Source organism: Carcharodon carcharias, chromosome 6 (assembly GCF_017639515.1).
Source record: "Carcharodon carcharias isolate sCarCar2 chromosome 6, sCarCar2.pri, whole genome shotgun sequence".
In the NCBI taxonomy this organism is placed as follows: Eukaryota; Metazoa; Chordata; class Chondrichthyes; order Lamniformes; family Lamnidae; genus Carcharodon; species Carcharodon carcharias.
Genome location: NC_054472.1, coordinates 63,176,039 through 63,196,336, shown reverse-complemented (window position 1 = coordinate 63,196,336; position 20,298 = coordinate 63,176,039). Strand labels below are relative to the sequence as shown.

Here is a 20,298-nt window from a genome sequence, read left to right as displayed (position 1 = left end):
TGAAACTGGGACCAACACCACGCTGCACAGAGACTGTTTTCAGAGAAGGCCATGGACTACTATGCTGGGTTTAAGTGAGGTGTGAAACAGAGAGGTGCCCACCAGAGAGGCAAGGAAATAAAAATCTACAAGTAGTGTAGGAAAGAAACAACTGGGGGTGGGGGATGGTGCAAGAACAATAACAAACAACATTTCAGGGAAGGAGAGTTAAAAGTGAAGCAGAGAAAGGTTTGAGCTGTGTGTAGAAAATTGGTGAGTTGGAAGCACAAATTTCTATGGGGATATTATAATACTATTAATAGAGTTGTGCCTTGGGCTGGATAAGAGTGGGTGTCAGGAGGCAGGGGTAAGCAGAAGGAATGGTTAGGGATAGGACTGGCTTTATTTATCAAAGATTCAATTATAGCACTAGAATGCAAATGGAACAGAGGATGGTGCAATAGCTGAATCTATTTGGTTACTGTTAATGAACAAAAAGAGAACATCTACTTTCTTGGGAGTTTATTGCAGAGCATGAAGCAGCAGAAATGTGATGGATGGAGAAAGATATCGAGTGAAATTTTACAGCAGTGGGATTTTACATTCCCGCTGAAGCCAATGAGGTTTAGAATGTCTCGCCGCATTTTATGGGCCCGTCCCCACTGAAATGAGGCTGTAAATTCTGCCCATAGAGGGTGAAATTGGCCTACACCAGCAGTGTGAAACAGATCTTGCAGCAAAATGGTAACTAATGTTTCATCTGGCTTGTCTTCCACTGAAGTTCACAGATGGCAGTTCAGCCCTCTTCTGGAGGCTTGTTTTGTAGTCTCACTTTTACTTGGTTTTAAATTAAATATGTTGGTAATATTTTTCACTGAATGTAAAATAAAAATGGGTGTGGTGAAAAATCAGCTACCAATCTGTCACAAGTCCATTTTATGCTGCTGACACACACCATTTTCATCCCCATTGATAAGTTAGAGAAATATCAGAAGTACAGGGCCACATTAATGGGCTAATAAGCATCCAAAGATAGACTGGGTAAAAGTAATGGAAGAGGAAAGGAGTCTCTACAATGCACCCAGTATTACCTTCTAGATCTGTATAATTTTAGTTCAACATGGAAGACAGCTGTGCTTAATCTAGTCCTAGACTTAAGAGGGTGAAATCAGTAATGTGATGGTAGAGAGACATCTAAGGAACAGTGACATAGTGTAATTAGATCCAATATAAAAACTGAAAAATCAACACAGGTTGGAAACATGATTAGATAAAAATACATTTCATTAAAATAAAAAGAGAACCAATCCAATAGAAAAACTGACAGAAGAGAAACATTCAAAGAAGAGATGATGATAAACTCAATGGAAGGGTTGCCAATGTAATGCCTCTGTTCAGGCAAGGACAGAGGTATAAATCAGGCTACTCACAGGTCCAGTAATCTATAACCACTGAGAATGAACTTCTAGGAGTCAGCACAAGACAAATTAATGCTCACTTAGAAAGACATGAATGAATTAAGGATACCACTTTGGATTTGTAAAATACATGACATTTTCCTTCCTCCAGTTGCTTGGCTTAGTTTAATTTTCCCTAGATTTTTACTGCAACAGTTCAATTAATCAGCACCGAAGCATCACCTGTACACCAAAATTTATCTTTTGCAATTATCATTGCAGTTTACAAGTTAAGGTTTTGTTAAAGAGGAAACATCAGAAGTTACTGGTCATCGAAATAGCAGTGAAAAGTCATGGTCATGGCCCATCAGCTAACCAAATACTATAACAGCTATGTCATGGAGGGCTGTCACTACCAAAAGTAGAAACAATCGACTACTTCAAGCTCAGCATCATCAAACAAGTTGATAGTAGAGCAGAGAAAAGTAAGCCTGTGAAGTACTGATGTTGGATCCAGTGCCCTGGTTTGTTGGGGCTAAAGGATCCTGGTTGCACGCTAATTTCTGGGTGACTGAGTTGGTACCAAGACAGAGAAGATCTGTAGGCTGTTCTCAGAAGAAACACATTCTGTTTATTTACAGAAGGAACACAGCAGCTACACTTATGTGCTTACAACTCAAAACTCTGTCTTTACTCTTCAGACTCTAACTCAAGACTACTGACTACAGGTAGCCTGCACTACTCTGCTATTGGGTATCAAGATCATGTGATCTTTCATTACAACATTTGTCTTAAAGGTATTTTACACATCAGGTTACAATATCCCTCCCCAATTACTCAGAAGCACATTTTACAATTTTTCTCAAACTATCCAATTATTCACACATAGTTTACAAAGTCAGTCTTTCTAGGGGATTTCTTATGCATGTAGAACATCTCAGCTCTACAACTTCTGATGTTTGATCCGGAAACTCCCTCACTTTAGTCGTCTGAGCATCTGGTTCTTCAGTAGGTACCTGCAAACAGTTTATTTGACTCTTTCAGGTATAGTTGACACACCTGTACTCAGCTGAGTTCTTTCAACAGGAGCCGTTGATTCAGTCATGAACACTGGTGAAATCATTTCTGGGTATTTTGTTTCTCCTCTTCTTATATGATTCACATGCCTCCGCATGACTCAATCTTCCACTTTCAGGTGGTTAGAAAAGAGGTTCTGTTACTATTTCACCAAACAACCATGTTGATCCTTCTCTAAAATTTTTCACAAATACTTTCTCTCCTATGTTAAATGTCCTGTCACAACTGTGCCAGTCATGTCCAATTTTCTGACTTCCTTGACTCCTTTCCACCTTCCCCCACAAGTTTGGCATATATAGGCTTAATCTCGATTGGACATTGGCACTTCATCAACAATTCTGCAGGTGTGATACCTGTTGTCGTATAACAGGTGGTTCTGTGATGAAAAACGTGCTAATCTAGTCGCTATAGAATCTCCGGACAATTTATTAATACCAGATTTGAATGTCTGAACTGCTCTCTTGGCCAGGCCATTTGAAGAAGGGTGGCATGGTGAAGTTTTCACATGAGTAATACCATTGAGGCTAATAAATTGGTGAAATTCAGCACTCGTGAATACTGTTCCGTTGTCCGATTCGAGAACTTCAGGTAGTCCATTAATTGCGCAACTTTGTCATAGCTTGTCTATTGTAGTGGAAGATGTTAGTGACCTCACTTCGTATATATGTTCAACCATTGTGAATGACTGTCAACAATAAGTAGAAACATTGTTCCCATGAAAGGTTCCACATAGTCGATGTGTACTCGCATCCATAGCCTTCCTGGCCGCTCCCAGGGGTGTAACGGAGCTGTTGGAGGTAGTTTTTGTACTTGCTGACACTGCATACAATGTCTCACTATGTTTCCTATTTCTCCATCCATCCCATAAATTGCTACGTGCTATTGCTTTCATTTTGGAAATTCCGGGATGTGCATTATGTAGCTCAATTAACAATGGCTTTCGTCCTTTTGGAGGAACAATCACTCCTGTTCCCTACAATAAGATACCTTCCTGGCTGGTTATTTTGTATCTTCTCTGGAAATACGGTTTCATTTCACCAGCTTCTTGTTCTTGTGACCAGCCATGAAGAACTTGATCTCGCACTTTGGATAAGACTGGGTTTAAATTTGTCCAATCTTTAATCTGTCTTGCACATATCAGTGATGAATCCATGAAGTTCAATAATAAAACAAATTCTTGGGGAATTGGAACATCCTCATCTTTCACTTGCACAGGCAAACGACTGAGTGTATCTGCATTTGCAATTTGGCTTCCGGGTCTATGAATGAAAGTATACTCATACACTGCCAAGGCCAATCTTTGCGCTTTCGTGGAGGCTATAGGGGATATAGCCTTGTCTTTACTGAATAACCCTAACAGTGGCTTGTGGTCCGATATGATAGTAAAATGATGACCGTGTACATATCGGTGAAACCTCTTAACACCAAAGATGATTGACAGACCTTCTTTTTCTATTTGAGAGTACCCTTTTTCTGCAGTATTGAGTGTTCTCAATACATATCCTATAGGGTGTTCTGATCCATCGTCCATTCAATGGGAAAGCATTGCTCCCGCTCCATAGGGAAATGTGTCACACGTTAATACCAACTCTTTTTTTGGGTCAAACTGTACTAAAAGTATAGATGATTGTAACAACTGTTTCACTTTTGTGAAAGCTTCTTCCTGTGGTGTTTGCCAAGGCCATCATTGTTTATTTCTTGAGCAGGTAATACAGGGGTGCCAGTTCTGTTGATAAATTAGGCAAGAAGCACCAATAGTAATTGATCATTCCCAAGAATGATTTCAGTTCAGATGGACTCTTTGGTGCTGATGCCTCTTTAATGGCTTTGACTTTTTCTTCAACTGGATGTAGGCCTTGTGACCGAGGTAGGTTACCTCTTTCGCTTGGAATGTGCACTTTTCTTTTTAAAACCACAATCCAATCTGCGAAAAACATTTCAAAATGTCTTCCAACTTCAGCAAATGTTCCTTTTCAGTGAGTCCTGTAAGCAGAATATCATCCAAATAAACTACAATGTGGGGCAGTCCCTGCAGTAAACTTTCCATGGTTCTTTGGAATATGGCACAAGCTGAAGATACACCAAAAGATAAATAGGTGTATTGGTACAACCCTTTGTGTGTATTTGTGGTGACAAACTTCTGGGATGCCTTCTCTAACTCCAATTGTTGGTAGGCATGACTCATATTTAGCTTCGTATCATCAGTTCCACCTGCCATTTAGCATAAATTGAGTCTTCAATGTTAGGTAGGGGGTGTCTATCCGCTTTACTGACTTTTAATATGTAGTCCCCACATATTCAAATGCATCAGTCAGGTTTGAGAACAGGTACAGTTGGTGCTGTCCACTCTGAAAATTGCACTGGTTGTATCACTCCCAGTTTTTCTAATCTGTCCAGTTCAGCATCTATCTTTTCTCACATTGTATAAGGTACTGATTTTGCCTTCATAAATCTTGGTGTTGCTTTTGGACTTATATGAATTTTTGCTTGCAGCCCCTCAATCTTTCCAAGTTCGTCCTTGAAATCTGAGGCATATTTTTCCAGCAGCTCTGATAGCCCAATAGTTCTCAGTTGGAATATTTCAGTCCATTCCTCTTTAATTTCTTTCAGCTAGTTTTGTCCAAGGAGATTAGGTCCCTTGTCTGCTACCGCCATCAAAGGTAGTTTCACTGTTTGACATCTGTAGTGTACTGTGACTTTACATATGCCCTTAACTTGTTTCTCTTCTCCAGTGTAAGTTTTCAATTTGGCATCGGTTTCTTCCAAATTTAGTTTATATTCCCCGTGATTCAGGTATTTGAAAGTATGCTCACCTATCACCGTAGTAGCTGCTCCAGGAACTACATCCATTCTGATAGGCCTCTCATTCACTCTCATGTGTACATAGATAGGTTATGTTCTTCCTACCTTTAAATTATATAATGAATAAATATCTGAATCTATTTCTTCAGGTTTTTCAACGCTGTTAATCTCATTGGGTTTTTGCTTTTGTCTGAAAGTCTGCCTGATTCTACCTTTACAATGTCTCATGAGGTGTCCATTTTGATGACAAAAAAAACCTTTTAAACTGTGATTCATTACAAGGCTGAATGCTTCCACCTCTGTTACCATTATGCCATGTATTTGCGGTTAAGTTATCTCCTTTAATTTGTCTGTTAGTAGTGGATGCTTCCCACTTCTGAGTAAAGCTTTGCATATTTGCATTCTTTTTGTCTGAGTCTCACCACCCAATGTGAAGGATGGTGCTATTTTGTGCTCCCTGTATGGCTTTCAAATCTCGCACTGCACCTTCCATTGCAAGAGCGATTCCCAGTGCCTTCTGAAAATCTAAATTTTTTCAGACAGTAATCTCTTCTGAATCGCATCTTAATTTATGCTGCACACCAAACGATCTGTAAGAATATTATTGACAGATGCACCAAACTCACGATATTCAGTTAATTGTTTCAGAATTGCCACATGATAAGTAACTTTCTCCCCCCCAGCTCTATTCCTCGAGTTAAATTTGAACTTTTGCTTCGTCACCAACGGCTTAGGCTGATAATGATTCTGTATGAGGATGACTGAGTCATCAAAACTTATTGAATCTGGGGCTCTGGGTGCCAACAAATTTCAAATTAATCTATATGTCTTACTCCCACACGTGGTTAAGAGCATTGCATGCTTCTTCTCTTCCACCACAATGTCACTCGCCTGGAAGAAGAACACATGGCGTTCAAAAAAATGAGACCAGTCATCCGAGGTTGGATCGAAAGGCTCCACTCTTCCAAATTGCAGCATGCTCTAAGGGGACAACTACCCTGCGAGGTACGGCCCGATTTCTGCTCTTCTGATTTCCTTCCTTCTTTCTTCCTTCCTACCTCTTTTCCTTCATGTCTTTTCTTGCTCTTTGCTCTCATCGCCAGTTTGTTTGATCCAGTGTCCTGGTTTGTTGGGGGCTAAAGGATGCTGGTTGCTTGTTCAGGGTGACCGAGTTGGTACCAAGACAGAGAAGATCTGTCGACCGTTCTTAGGGGAAACATATTCTGCTTATTTACAAAAGGAACTCAGCAGCTACACTTTTGTGGTTACAGCTCAAAACTCTCTCTTTACTCTTCAGACTCCAACTCAAGGCTACTGACGACAAAAGTAGCCCATGCTACTCTGCTATTGGGTATTAAGATCATGTGATCTTACATTGCAACATTTGCCTTAAAGGTATATTATATATCAGATTACTACAACTGCCCAGTTTGAGAAGGATAACACTCACCAATTTAGAATTGTACATTGCATAGCAGTGTTATTTATATACCACAAGAATGAAATAAAACAAAGCAAAACAAATTAAATGTGAACAAATTTTCAGTTTTTAGCAAACCTGAAAGAAAAAAATGCAATATAGCATCAATTATCATAGTTACTTCAAAACCAAACAATAGCCCAAATCTTCCGGGCTCCAATCGTCGGACACCAGTGATACAGCTGAAGATATGCATTGGGACCCTGTGGAAGCCGGGATGTGGGGACCTATGTAGCAATTGTCTCAGAAGTTTAAACTTTTGATGGACAATTCCCTGTTCCCCGGGACACTCACAAAACATCTCCGACTCTGAGCTCGAGTTGGAGACCTTAGACAGATCATGAATGGTTACCTGGGGAAGAAATATCCCCCTGTCGGGTGGACCATTTGGGAGCAGGCGCAGACCCGATCGCCGACTGTGATCGGGTCCGCACCGCCCTTATATGCAGATGGGCCAATTAAGGCCCACCCAGCGTAGTTCACAACTCCCGTGGACAGCAGGAGCGGGCGGTCGGCGGTGGATATGCATAGGCCACTGGGTCCAATGGCGACCCGGCGGCCTGTTTAAATGAAGGCCTGGCAGCCTTTGCAAGGCTGCTCACAATGGCTGGGAGAAGAGCACATCAGAGGGGCAAAGTCTGCAGGGTAGGCCATTGGGGCAGGCCAGGCCGGAGGATAGGCCATCGGGATAGGCCATGCCAGAGGGTAGGCCATTGGGGCAGGCCAGACCAGAGGGTAGGCCATTTGGGCAGGCCAGACCAGAGGGAAGGCCATTGGGGCAGGCCAAACCGGAGGGTAGGCCATTGGGGCAGGCCAGACCGGAGGGTAGGCTATTTGGGCAGGCCAGACCAGAGGGTAGGCCAGCAGAGCAGTGTGCCCCACATTTTTCTGTCGAGTGCCTCGCTACCCTCATTGAGGAGGTGGCAGCTCGGCGGGAGGCCCTTCTTCCGAGGGACGGCAGGCGGATGCCTCCCACCTGACTAAACGTGTGTGGGAGGAGGTGGCCGAGAGGGCTAGCTCCCATGATGTGGTGCGGTGTACATTGGTCCAGTGCCACAAAAGATTCAACGATCTCCTGCGTTTGGGAAGGGTGAGTACCATGTTGCCTCAAGTCACTCAATGCAGCCGTCACCCTTTACCCCCGACAACTCTGAGCACAGTAACGTTAGTGAGTCCCTCACAGCATGTATCCCTTGCTGGGTGTGACAGCTAGGATGTGTTCTGCATCTGCAGCATGTGTAACACCTTCACCCAGAGTATAGAATGGGGGTGAAAATCAAGGGTCTGCACCTAGGCAGAGTGCTGGAACTGGGAAACATGTCGAAGTCAGGGTGCTAACATGCTGGGAGGGGAGCTTCCAGTTGGCGAGGCACCAATCCATCTGTTGGTCTTTGCACTCCACGTGCTTGTGCCTCCTTGCTTAGCAAAGTTACACCTTGTGGTGCCACATGTGAAGGAGACAGCATTTGGGCAATGGGTTGCGGGGTGGGGGGTGGTGCGATCAGCCCTGGCTTGTTTGGGTGAGTGTGTGGTAGCTGCAGGATGATGAGGAACTGCTGTCCTGCAATGTCCCACTCTGGCTGGGTTGGCAGGGATGCGATGGGAATTCAGGTGCAGGCTGGACTAATCAATGCTCTTCTCTCCTTTTCAGGAGAAGACTGCACACAATGAACAAATACAGACTGGTGGAGGGAAGGCCCAGTTGGCCATCCTAATGACTTACAAGCAGCAGGCCATGGATCTGGAGAGGCGCCATGCCCCCAGGTCCACCGGTGGCGTTGAGGCTGGGATGCCACGGGGTAGTACGTTTGGTGAGCCTTCAGGTCACCATGTGTGTCACAGAAGCCACGGCACTGCCGAATGCTCAGTTATTGAAGTTAGCAACATGGGTTTACCCTTGATTATGGAAGGATGAGCGCATAATGATCTGGGGGAGCGGCATGCAAATTGACATTGTCCACCCTGTAACTAATCAAATGTCCTTTTTCTTCCTTTCAGCATCACCGGAGCAGGGCAGGGAGGAGGGGACAGTGGGCCCACCTCCCACCCCTGAATCCCCAGAGCAAATCCACTCACTAGCGTCACACCATCTCAGCCAGGCAGGCACTAGCGCAGATACTAGCACCTCGGTGGGAATTAGATCTTCGGCTAGTATCCCGGGGCACGGCGGTGAGAGCACTTCACACTCACTTGAGGTGCGGGCAGAGACAGAGAGTGCCCAGGGCGCTGCTAGTCGGAGGACTGCTGGGGACCAGGTACATGCTTGGTCGGTGGCTGATGATGTGCCTCTGGAGTCGTCTGTGAGGCAGTGAACACTAGAAGTGCAGCAGGGTATGCGGGACAATCTGGCGGAGATACATGAGGCTATGTGTGGCATGGGGCCCATGCTGGAGGAGTCCATGCGAAGCATCACTGATGCAATGAGCCTCATGTCTGAGCGCCATGCTTCCTCCAAGGAGAGAGTGGCGACTCTTGTGGAGAGGTTCCTCCAGGAGACCAATCAGGACCTCCTGGGGTTGCACTCGGACTTGCAAGCCCTCACAGCGACATTGGCCTCAGCTGGTCAGTGCTAGTGTGGGAGGTGGTTTGGGCACCAAGAATCTCAGCTCAGTGCCCATCCATCTGCGGTGAGCAGGGAGGTCTGAAGTGACCTCACATCGGCGCAGCAGCTGCCTGTCGTCTCTGCAGGCTCCTCAGAGCACTCCAGATGAGGGCATCAGCTCCTCCACTCCTTTGCCAGTGACCGTGGCATCCGTTGAAGCTGCGGCGTCTGGGGAAAAGCCACCTATGGAACTGGCCGCCCCATCCTCGGTGGGGCCATCAAATGATCCAAGGCTCAGAGGACGTCCACCAAGGTGATCGAGGCCAACAGAACAGCACAGTGAGCAGGCTGTCTCAAATGCCAGTGCCAGTGAGGGGACAGCACCTAGACGTAGCAGCCGTAAACATAAATTTAAGGCACCTCAGGCACAGCACGGGTTTCTCACTGTTGCTTTTATGTTGGCCCATAATACTTTCTGTAAGACTCGGTGTGATGTCCAACGCCATTTATTTTTTGCTTTATGAATTTACTTTTGTTTACTCAATAAATTTTGACATATTTCCATGCCTCGGGGTGATTCCTTACTTCTGCATGTGTATGGGAACCGATGATGTTATGAGTGAGTTGTTTGATATTGAGCTTTATTATCAAGGGCCTTAGTTAATGTTAGTATCCAGGCAGATTTAGCACTCAGGTATTGAATGTGGAGCCTGCAGCCCTGCCATGTGTTGAAGGTCCATCTGTGGTGGGCTAGCTGAAGATTCTTTGGATTAGAGCCTCCCAGGTGTTCCTGCCTCCCTGGGATATGCCCGGGCCTGCTTCTACCCCCTCAGCATTTCCCTGTGCGTGCTCATCCTCGGACTCACTGCTGGACTAGTCTTGTGCATCCACAGTAACTTTGTCTATGTCTTCCTCAACCACTGTATCACCCCTTTCCAGTGCCAGATTGTGCAGAATGCAGCATGCAACCACTATCAGTGACACACGATCTGGGGGGTGTTGCAGTGTGCCCCCTGAGTGGTCCAGGCATCGGAAGTGCATCTTGAGAAGACCAATGGTTCTCTTCACCACAGTCCTTGTGGAGGCGTGGCTCCTATTGTACCGCTGCTCAGCCTCTGTTCTTGGATGGCAGAGAGGCATCATGAGCCACCTTCTGAGGGGATAGCCCTTGTCACCCAGCAGCCATCCATCCAGCCAGGCTGGAGCACTGAAGAGCCCCAGCACCTGGGAGTGTCTGAGGATGTAGGCATTGTGGGAGCTGCACAGACTTGCAGAGTCTGCATCCCGTGATCACACTATCTGCACGTTCATGGAGTGGAAGCCCTTCCTGTTGACGAAGGCACCGGGCTCACCTGCTGGTGCCTTGATAGCCACAGTCGATTGTACCCTGGACACAGGGGAAGCCAGTAATGGCTGCGAAGCCTCTGGCTCGCTGTGTCTGGCTTGCCGCATCCCAGCGATAGTAGATGAAAGTCAATGCACGCCTGAACAGAGCCTCTGTAACCTGCTTGACACCAGTGTGGACAGCTGATTGGGAGACTCTGCAGAGATCACCCACCCAGCCCTGGAAAGAGCCGGAGGCATAGAAGTTGATGCAGCTGTGACCTTTAGAGCCACTGGCATGGAGTGCCCACCCACACAGTTTGCGGAGATTGCAGGGCCTAACAGATGGAGGTCACTGTCTCCCTTCAGAGACAGAGTCTCCTTCAGCACTACACCTCGGACATATTGAGGTTGCTGCTTCGCTGCCTGTATACCCTGGCAGCAGGATATTGGCGTCTTCTGCAGCCCCTTCTGCCTTGGACAACCTCTTGGCCCTGCACTCCTTGTTCCTGCACCTGGCCCCTCAAAGGTGGCTTCTCTGGAGGCTGAATGTGGACACCTGGCCTCCTCCCCCGTCTAGCCCTCCCTTCCTCCTCAGAGGAGGTACCTCCAGTGGAAAGCACAACTCCCATACCCAGGCTAAGGGAAGGCTTCCTGAAAGCGGCAGGCGCAGAAATGATCTTTACTGTCGAGTACTGACCATGGCTTTTACTCCTGTCCAAGCAGCTGGTATGAGATTTGAAGTATTCCTGCTCATACAGGCAAGGATAAGTAACTTTCACACTTAAATATCTGAAAGATCACATCCATGACCCCACTCACCCCTCTTATCCCGCCTGTGGATGAGGTTTATACAAATGTCTCCTACCCGCCTGCCCATTGCACCTATGTGACATCCTGAAGATCGCACGGGCTGCAAAAAATCGAATACAATTGCTGCCTTAAGGGCCTTAACTGGATGGTTAATTGGTGGCAGGCACTCATCTGAATTTATAGCGCACCCGCCTTCCCAAATATCACGATGGTGTATGTCATTTTACGCGTTGGCATGCGGTGCCCACTCCTGCACGCCAACGGGAAAATTCTGCCCCTGGACAGTTACCCCAGAAATGTTAGTCAGATTATAACCTGGGGTCTCACACATGGGTAACTTCACAACTGTACCTCAAATCACCCTCCCAACCTCCCCCGATGACTACCGCCCCTGACCACTTGACTACCGCCCCGACCCAATCTGACTATCCACCAACTAGACCCATTTACCATCCCCCCAGCACCAACCCCCAAACTGATGAACCCTGCCCAGACCAACTAACCCCTGACCAGACCCAATAACTCAATTGACCCCACTGACCGGACCCAACCACTCACTGGCCTGCCTAGCCAGCTACCCACACACCTACCTACCCACTCACCCACCTACCTCCCCATTCAGTAACACACACTCAAAGACTGGACCTTTAAACTTAGCAGTGTTAAGAACAGTAGAGGAGATAATTTAAACAGCACTAATTTCTTCTCTCATCATGTGTCCGTAAACAGAGAGTTTTTGATTTGCTTCCCTCTTTTTAAGCATTGTCGTATTTTCCAACCCCTTGGTTTTGGTGCAATCTGATCTCTGTTAGAAATCCCAAAGCAAACTCAAGGTAGGATGAACTCAAAGGATTAGTTTATTTGCACATACTCAAAACACTGGAGGAAGGTTGCAATATTGCTTCCTTTGCAATCATACAATAACAGAGGGATAGAGAAAAGAAGGATCTATAATGCAGAGACAAAAAAGAAAAAAAGATATTGTTTCACATGGTTCCAGAGGCCAGAATCAAAGTCCACTGAAGTATTCAGAAGTCAAATAGCTGAAAACCAATGCTGGACAATTCAGATATCCAGTGGTGTTGCATTTACATGATGAGATAGGCATACAGAGATGAATCGGCCTTGTAGACAATGGTAAGGCTTTCCAGTAGAAGCAGTGTAGGTGTCCGACCTGGTAAAATGGCAGACAGAGGCTTTGCAGGAGAACAAGGCAATATTACTGGTTCCACAAACCAGGGGTCCATGTCACATGAATCCCAACTCTTCACACTGTCTTTGACAAAGCTTATATGTCCCTCATCTGGGTCCCTGAGATTATGGAGTATCTCAACCATTTAGAATTGAAAGGAAGGTTGTGGGGTCCTTTGTCTTAGCAGACGAGCAGATTCCCATTGGCCAAGCTGGGTTATGAAATGCAGATGGCCTTTGTACAGCTCTTTTTGAATTTGGTCTGTGCAGCCCACAATATGTCATTAGTGGCTCTTCAGAGATAATGATGTATGAGTTGCCCTGATACTGCCAGGATAGCTTACTTTGTCCAAGGGTCACAGATGGACCCTTTTTAGTCATTTTTGGGTCTTTGTCAGTTTTAAATTTTTAGAGATAGCAATGAGCTTATCTCTATATATTTAATAAGAAAATTATACAGGGTGCGGTCTCAGCCCCTCACACCAGGCATAATCAGCAACAAATGCCATAAAAAGGGCTGCATCCACTTGTTCCACTGACTTTTCTCCGCTCGCTGGAATTAGAGGGGAGGTGCTGCATTTCTTTGACAGCTGGGATTGGAAATTCCTTCAAGAAATGGACAGCAACGTCAGCTCAAGAGAACCTGCGTGTGCAGTGGCAATGCGCTCAGCATTGCCACTGCTTGGAAGATTCTGGTTAATGCTGTTATTTAAACTGGCAACTTTACTCTGTGACAAAATGAAACACTGCAAACAAATGCTACCACCAAGGTATATGCTTATTATACAATACAGATTAAACCCATCATATCGAGATGGAAAACTACAGTTATGCAACTTCTAAGCAACTTGGCCCCAAAACTGGACAGAGTCCAAAAACAGGCACAGGGATCATGATGCAGAACTACATGCCATCCCATTCACTGTAGACTATAGTGATTCTGACAAACACCAAATACTTGTAGGATTGTTGATACAATTGGTCGAAACCAACCAGCAACAAAACTGAAAGTAGTTGGTGATCCCTTTGAATAGCAGTGGTGGGAGAGCATTTCCTGCTGCCAGGAGTGTGTTCAACTCTGTGAGGTTAGCTGGAGTGTTAAGCTCCAAAATGGCAACACTGGTGTTAAATGAGTGCTACATGCTGATTGTTGAAATAAACTGCCTGCTCTGTATACTTCCAGCAGATATTCCATGATAACACCTACATCAAAATGGATTCCAGTGCAGCTGGCACCCAAAGAGTGAGTCTGGATTTGAGGTGCCATTTTGGAGTTAAAACAGCACACAAAAGAGTGCTATGGAGCCAAAGTTTGCAGCCTTTGAATTTTTTATTGAAAAGCTATCGGGAAAAGCAATTAAATGAGAATAAAATATTTTAAACTATATGGCCATTGACTTTTTTTCTCTGTTACAGTCTCTGATCTTCCATGACAGGGAGACAGTAAAAGTTTAGATTCTGTTTTACAACTGATCTATTCACTACCTGTCCACCAATTGCTGAATTCTACTGTTGTTTACTGCCACCATTGCTCCTACCATTTCTTTATAAATATCCTTTCTTTTCTAACTTGTCAGCTTGACCTTTTCTTGCTGTCTGGTAACTTTTCATACATTTTTGGTACCTGTTTATTCATTTACACACCAACTATGTTAAGAGCTTTGGCTCTAACTATATGTGATAGTTATGCTGCAATTTAACACATTGCAACTTGATTGTGACATAGTCACAGAAAGCACTGTTGGCATGGAAATGTGAAAACTATACTGCTTTAGTTTACACTCAGAGCACAATAATTTCAACAGCATAAAGTCTATTGTAAAACCTATGAAACCTTTTAATTAGTGAAAAACGACACTGTCCTAACATTAAAATTTATTCAATATTAAAATGTTTGTAGTTCAGTAGTGTTCCTGGGGCAGAGAGCAATGCTGATGTCAGCTTTGTACTCAACTCTTCAAAGCTACAATAGGATACTTTTGCTCAGAATATGCATGCCAGATATGCAAGTATTACAACCATTCTCATTGACATATTAAGAACTCTGCCCAGAACTCTGCGCTAGCAGAAGAAAGATCCACCACTCTAGGGATGGTTGCTGCAAGTAGCACAATAAGAATAAAATGTGCAATCCCAGAGATTCTGACGTCTATGGTAAAATTACACCTAAGTTAACTAAAACCTCTAGGAAGGAAGAATAAGCTACTTGCATGATTTATCAAACCACCAAGTGTCTGAGATCACAGGCTTTGATTGCTCACAGGCTTTTTAAAATATCAATTTTGACGGAAGCATTTTGAAACATCTTTCCTTATCTGTGCTATGAGGAAAGGATTCTGCGAGCCTCCCTTCATCAGTTGCAGGCAGGAAAATGGTTTGTTTTCTAATCTTCTTCCATGGGTTCACATTGACCATTCCGATCTAGGTCCTTATGACTAAAGAAGACCAGAGCTGGATTTGTGGAGAAATGCAAAAGGCGTGCAGCATATAGCTACACTAAAGTTTTACTGTACAAGTATGCCTTTACGGAAAATTATTCTTTTTTAACCATGTATACCCATGTGTGTCAATACTGTTCTTAAACCTATCATGGTCCCGCAGTGATTTCCAAGAGCAAGGGGTGCAAGTGCTGTGGAACCAAGTTAACTTTATCTCTTTATTTTGAATCAAAAGAGAATTCTCAGTAGGCTATGTCACCACTGAAGGTGTGTGGCCAATCTGCACTGTATTCTAACGTCTTTAAGAAGGGGCATCTAAAGTGACCAGCTAGAAAGGCCACATGAACTGTTATCAGGAGTGAGGACAGTAGTTAAAAAGATATGACTTGTGCTGATCCTGGATTTCAGTGTCATGATCAACCTGATGGCTCCTTTCAGATCTCAAAAGATAAAAATTGGCTGCTATAATTCTGTCAAAATTGTCCACTGAGAGCTGAAGCTTAGTTCAAATGTCCATATTGGATGCACTTTTTGGTCTAGAGTTAAATAACTACTGTGACAGTTCCGTTGTGGTTCTTGGTGGTGGCCTGATCTCATGTTTTGGGCTACTAAGTTTGTGTTCCCAAACCATTAAACATGCAAACTATAGTAGACAACTTGCAGTTATCATTGGCCCATCCAAATCCTCAACCCAACTGCATGGATCCCCAAGATCCTCAAGACTTTTTCCTCATGAAAGGCCAGAGGGCTGTTGCCAGGAGACCATGACCTATGCCCTAAGATTCCTTGTGGTCATGAGGCACCTTCTGTGAGAGAAATTAGTATTTCAGTGAACCATAGAAAAATTACAAACAGGCCATTCAGCTCATCGTGTCTGCACTGGCTGAAAAGGCTAGCTGCCTATTTTAATCCCATATTCCAGCACCAGATCCATAGCCTTCAGGCTACAGCACTTCAAGTGCAGATCCAGGTCCTTTCAAATGAATTGAGGGTTTCTGCCTCAACCACCAATCTGGGCAGTGAATTCTAGACATGTATCACCCTCTGGGTGAAAAAGCTTTTCCTAATACCCCTCTAATCGTTCTACCGATCACCTTAAATCTCTGCCCCCAGTAATTAACCTCTCTGCTCAAGGAAACAAGTCTTTCCTGTCTAAAAACAAAAACAAAAAACTTCGGATGCTGGAAATCCAAAACAAAAACAGAATTACCTGGAAAAACTCAGCATGTCTGGCAGCATCGGCGAGAAGAAACGTCAACTGGTCATGAGGACTCAAAACGTCAACTCTTTTCTTTCCTGTCTACTCTGTCTGGACACCTCATAATTTTGTACAGCTCAATCAATTCACTGCCCAGCCTCCTCTCCTCTGAGGAAAACAACCCCAGCCTAACCAATCTTTCCTCATAGCTGCAATTTTCAAGACCTGGCAACATTCTTGTAAATCTCTTATGTACTCTCTCCAGAGCAAATATTTCCTCCTGCAATGTAGTGGCCAGGATTATACACAAAACTCCAGCTGTGGCCTAACCAACATTTATACAGTTCCATCATTACACCCCTGCTTTTATATTTTATACCCTGTCCAATAAAGGAAAGCATTCCATATGCCTTCTTTACTATCTTATCTACCTGTCACGAGACCTTCAGGGACCTGTGGACATGCACTGCAAGGTCTCTCACTTCCTCTACCCCTCTCAATATCATCCTGTTTATTGTGTATTTCCTTGCTTTGTTTGCCCTCCCAACATGTATTACCTCACACTTCTCCAGATTGAATTCCATTTGCCGCTTTTCTGCACACACAACCAAACCATTGATATCATTCTGGAGTCCACAGCTATCCTCTTCACTATCAAATCTGCACATTTCCCAAACATGCCTCCCACAGTTAGGTTCAAAAAAGGCTGGACAGAGTCTTTTATTCTATTGCCATATCTGATAGCAAACATCATAAAGCAGAGTGGTGATAACTAAGGGACACATAGGGTGGATTCGTCCCAGATTCCCGCTGGCCACAACAGCAGATTTTTATGACGTATCATTCCAAACCCACCACATTATTTATGCATTCTCAGGAAACATGCTGTTTCCATGGTGGGTGGGCTCTCATTCACCCGCCATGCCATCACCTTGCCACTTCATCACGCTGGTGCCATATTTAAAGTCCAACTGTGCTCACACATCTCAGTGCTTCAAGCCCACGACTGCTGCAGGGAAGATATCCACAAAAGAAAAATACAAAATCTGCAGGTTTAGCGACGCATTACTGGAATGCCTTTTGGATGCAGTGGAGTCCCGCTGGGATGTCCTCTACCCTTGCTCTGGCCGCAGGATGGGCGGCAGCATGATGAACCAGGCTTTGAAGGAGGTGGCAGCAGTGGTCAGTGTCAACACCCATCAAAAGAGGACAGCCAACCAATGCCACAAGAGGATGACTGATCTCTTCCGTTCTGCCAGGATAAGTCACTCTTCCCATCTCTCTCAACTCACACACTCAAAAACCCATCGCACATTCATAGGATCTCACTTGCTGCCTGTTCAAGGGACATCACCCTCCCACACTCACTGTCATTGTTCTAATGCTGTCCATGGGACCACTCACCACCCATTCATGCCAGGCATACTTATCTGGCTTGGCCGGTGGCCTGCTTGCACTTTCTCCATGTCTATTTATGCAAGGCAAGCTGGCACACAACAAGAAGGAGAGGTCACAGACTAGTGGAGGAACGCCTGAATTCAAGGTCCTCATGGACCATCCAGCTGGCCGGCAATGATCTGGACCAGTCCTGTGCTGACAGTGAGGTCAGTGGTGCTCTACCAAGTGAGGGTCCAGCAGTGCAACATCCAGCAGACAACCATGCCATGAGTGATGTGTCCTGTTTCACAGGCCACTGCCATGCACTAATTATCTCCCCTTGCTTCCGCAGGCAACAATGGGGAACAGCTGATGGACTCCATGACTCAGGGCCTCCAAATAAGCCCTGAAGAAATCTCTGAAGAGGAATCTGGAGCACCCTTCCTGAAGTCCCATCACAGCGCTCACCCACACCCTCCACCAGGACAGTGACACACACCTCGGTGGGAACTAGCTTTAGAATAGCCTCAGGATCACAATCTGGTGAGCACATCACAGTCTCTGATCTATAGCAGGTAGTGGCAGGCACCTCCCTAGTGTTTGGCACTTGGAGGACTGCTGGAGACCAGAAATTTGCTGAGTCCGAGTCAGATGATGAGCCTCAGAATTCGATCATGTCACAGTTGCTGGAGCTGCAAAGGCTCAGGAAGGGATGTCCGCTGCACACTTCAGTTTTCAAGGAGGAGTCCGTCCACCTTCAGGCTGAGGTGATAGCGCCAGCATGCCAACACAATGCGGTTAACACTGGTAGGATGGCAGCCGCCATGAAGACCTTGGAGACATCGCTACTGCATTGCTGCATGTGCTCAACTCTATCGTTGATGCCATAGTTAGCCTCCAAAAGTATGCAAGCAAGAGGGGTGACGGGCAGCTCGATCTCATTTCTGCTACCCCTTCTCCTCAAGGAATCAGCCTGGGGCCCTCAGGCACCCATAGGGAGGAGGATCAGCAGGTACACACCCCGGGGGCCATCCACTGAGGTGATTCCGGGAGTGTCCAGCCCATGCAAATCCCCTCTTCCTGTGACCTCAGCAGCTCCAGCTCCACAGGCTAAGGAGGGTGCAACTTCCACACAGCAGGACCCTGAAAGCAGGCCAGAGCCCTCCAGGTCTTAGCCCTCCAGAGGACGCCTGGCAGAATTATCACACACAGGGCATTGCAGTCAGCAGGCTGCCTCTACCTGCGCTGTGGATGGCTGGGGAGCACCAAGACATAGCGGCAGGGTTAGGAAAGTTAAGAAGATACGGTTGCACAGTCTGGGCATGGGTGTTAATCACTTGTAAATTCTGTTCACTATTGTCAATAAATTCCCAAGAATATCTCCCTGCCTATGGCTCCTTGTTCTGATGAGCAGTGCTCTTGTCACTCAAATGTGAAACCTTTCTGCCCAAGATAAAAGGCAGGTGTCTCAGTCCAGGGCCTCTTCCCTGTGCTTTGTGCAGCCTTCAGACCAAAGTGATGATCCAGCATCACACTCCCTGGACACATTACTGTTGCCTGCATCTCGATGGTGATTGTCATTGCTGCCAGAATGTAGTGGGCAGACGTCAGAGTCCCATCATTCTCTCTATGCGCTCTCAGCACCTTTAAGGAGGGGCTGGCCTCCATCTCTTCAGCATCTGTGACCAGTGACATTGTGCTCCTGAAGGGCTCAGGTGCTGAAGGCAGACAAAGGATCAGATGCTTCTAAAGTTTCATGGCTGTGTCTCTGAGATGGCCCTGATCACAGAGCACAAGCAAACTGCCCTCAGCCAGGCAGGAGTCAGACATTCTCAGAGGCTGTGTGAAAATCTATGGAGTGTCCTCACTGCGTGCCATTATCATCCTCCACAAATCTAGCAGCTATGAGGGCCTCCCAAGGATGCCAGTCGGTAGTTTACCTTAGCAACTCTGATGTGGAAATTAAACTTCTTCTGCTCTGAAAAGATGTGTGTTAGTTTTGGCAGATCCCTGACATTGAAAGTCAACCCTAAACAATCCAGCCCCGCTTCTCTCCTCAGAAAACACCCAGGTCAGACTTCTTCAAGTTAGCTGCACTGCTTTTGACCCCTTGCACCTTTGCTGCCAGGTTTCTTGCTTCCTCCAGTGCCATTATTGCTCCTTTAAGCAGGTTCCATATCCTGCTATTCTACAATGTCCCTGCCCCTTCTATAGCAACCATGTTCTGTCCTGTACCCCATTTGACAACCATTGAAATTTCAATGCCACTGCAATGATAGCTTGGAGCAACATTAACTGTTACCATAGCTACGAGATGGGGATTCACATCTATGCAATTATAGATAATAGCAGCAATCTACTTTCATCCTCACAATGAAGATCTGTTCAAAAAATAACCTTCCTGCAATGATGTCTCTTTCAAAACTTAGCTTTTGCAATTTTCCCAAGATATTTTTTTAGTTAAGATTGCATCACACTCAGAATCTATAATTCTTTGTCCTCAATCATTCAGATTTGCTGGGATTGCAATATAAATAGCAACCTCAATTTTTATAAAGTGGATGTGCTAATGTGGTACGATTATAAGATGATGTTCACAACATTAGCATCAAGTGAAATTCTGATCAACCGAATGCAATAAAAACGTTGGCCTTCACAGAAATAAAGAACAGTTAGTGACA

The 20,298-nt window shown here is 45.3% G+C and overlaps 1 protein-coding gene across 1 annotated transcript in view; it reads right to left on the bottom strand.

Annotated features, from left to right (window-relative positions):
• The window catches only part of csmd3b (CUB and Sushi multiple domains 3b), a 2,092,226-nt gene that overhangs the window by 793,075 nt on the left and 1,278,853 nt on the right, over positions 1 to 20,298 (bottom strand). The window lies entirely within an intron of this gene.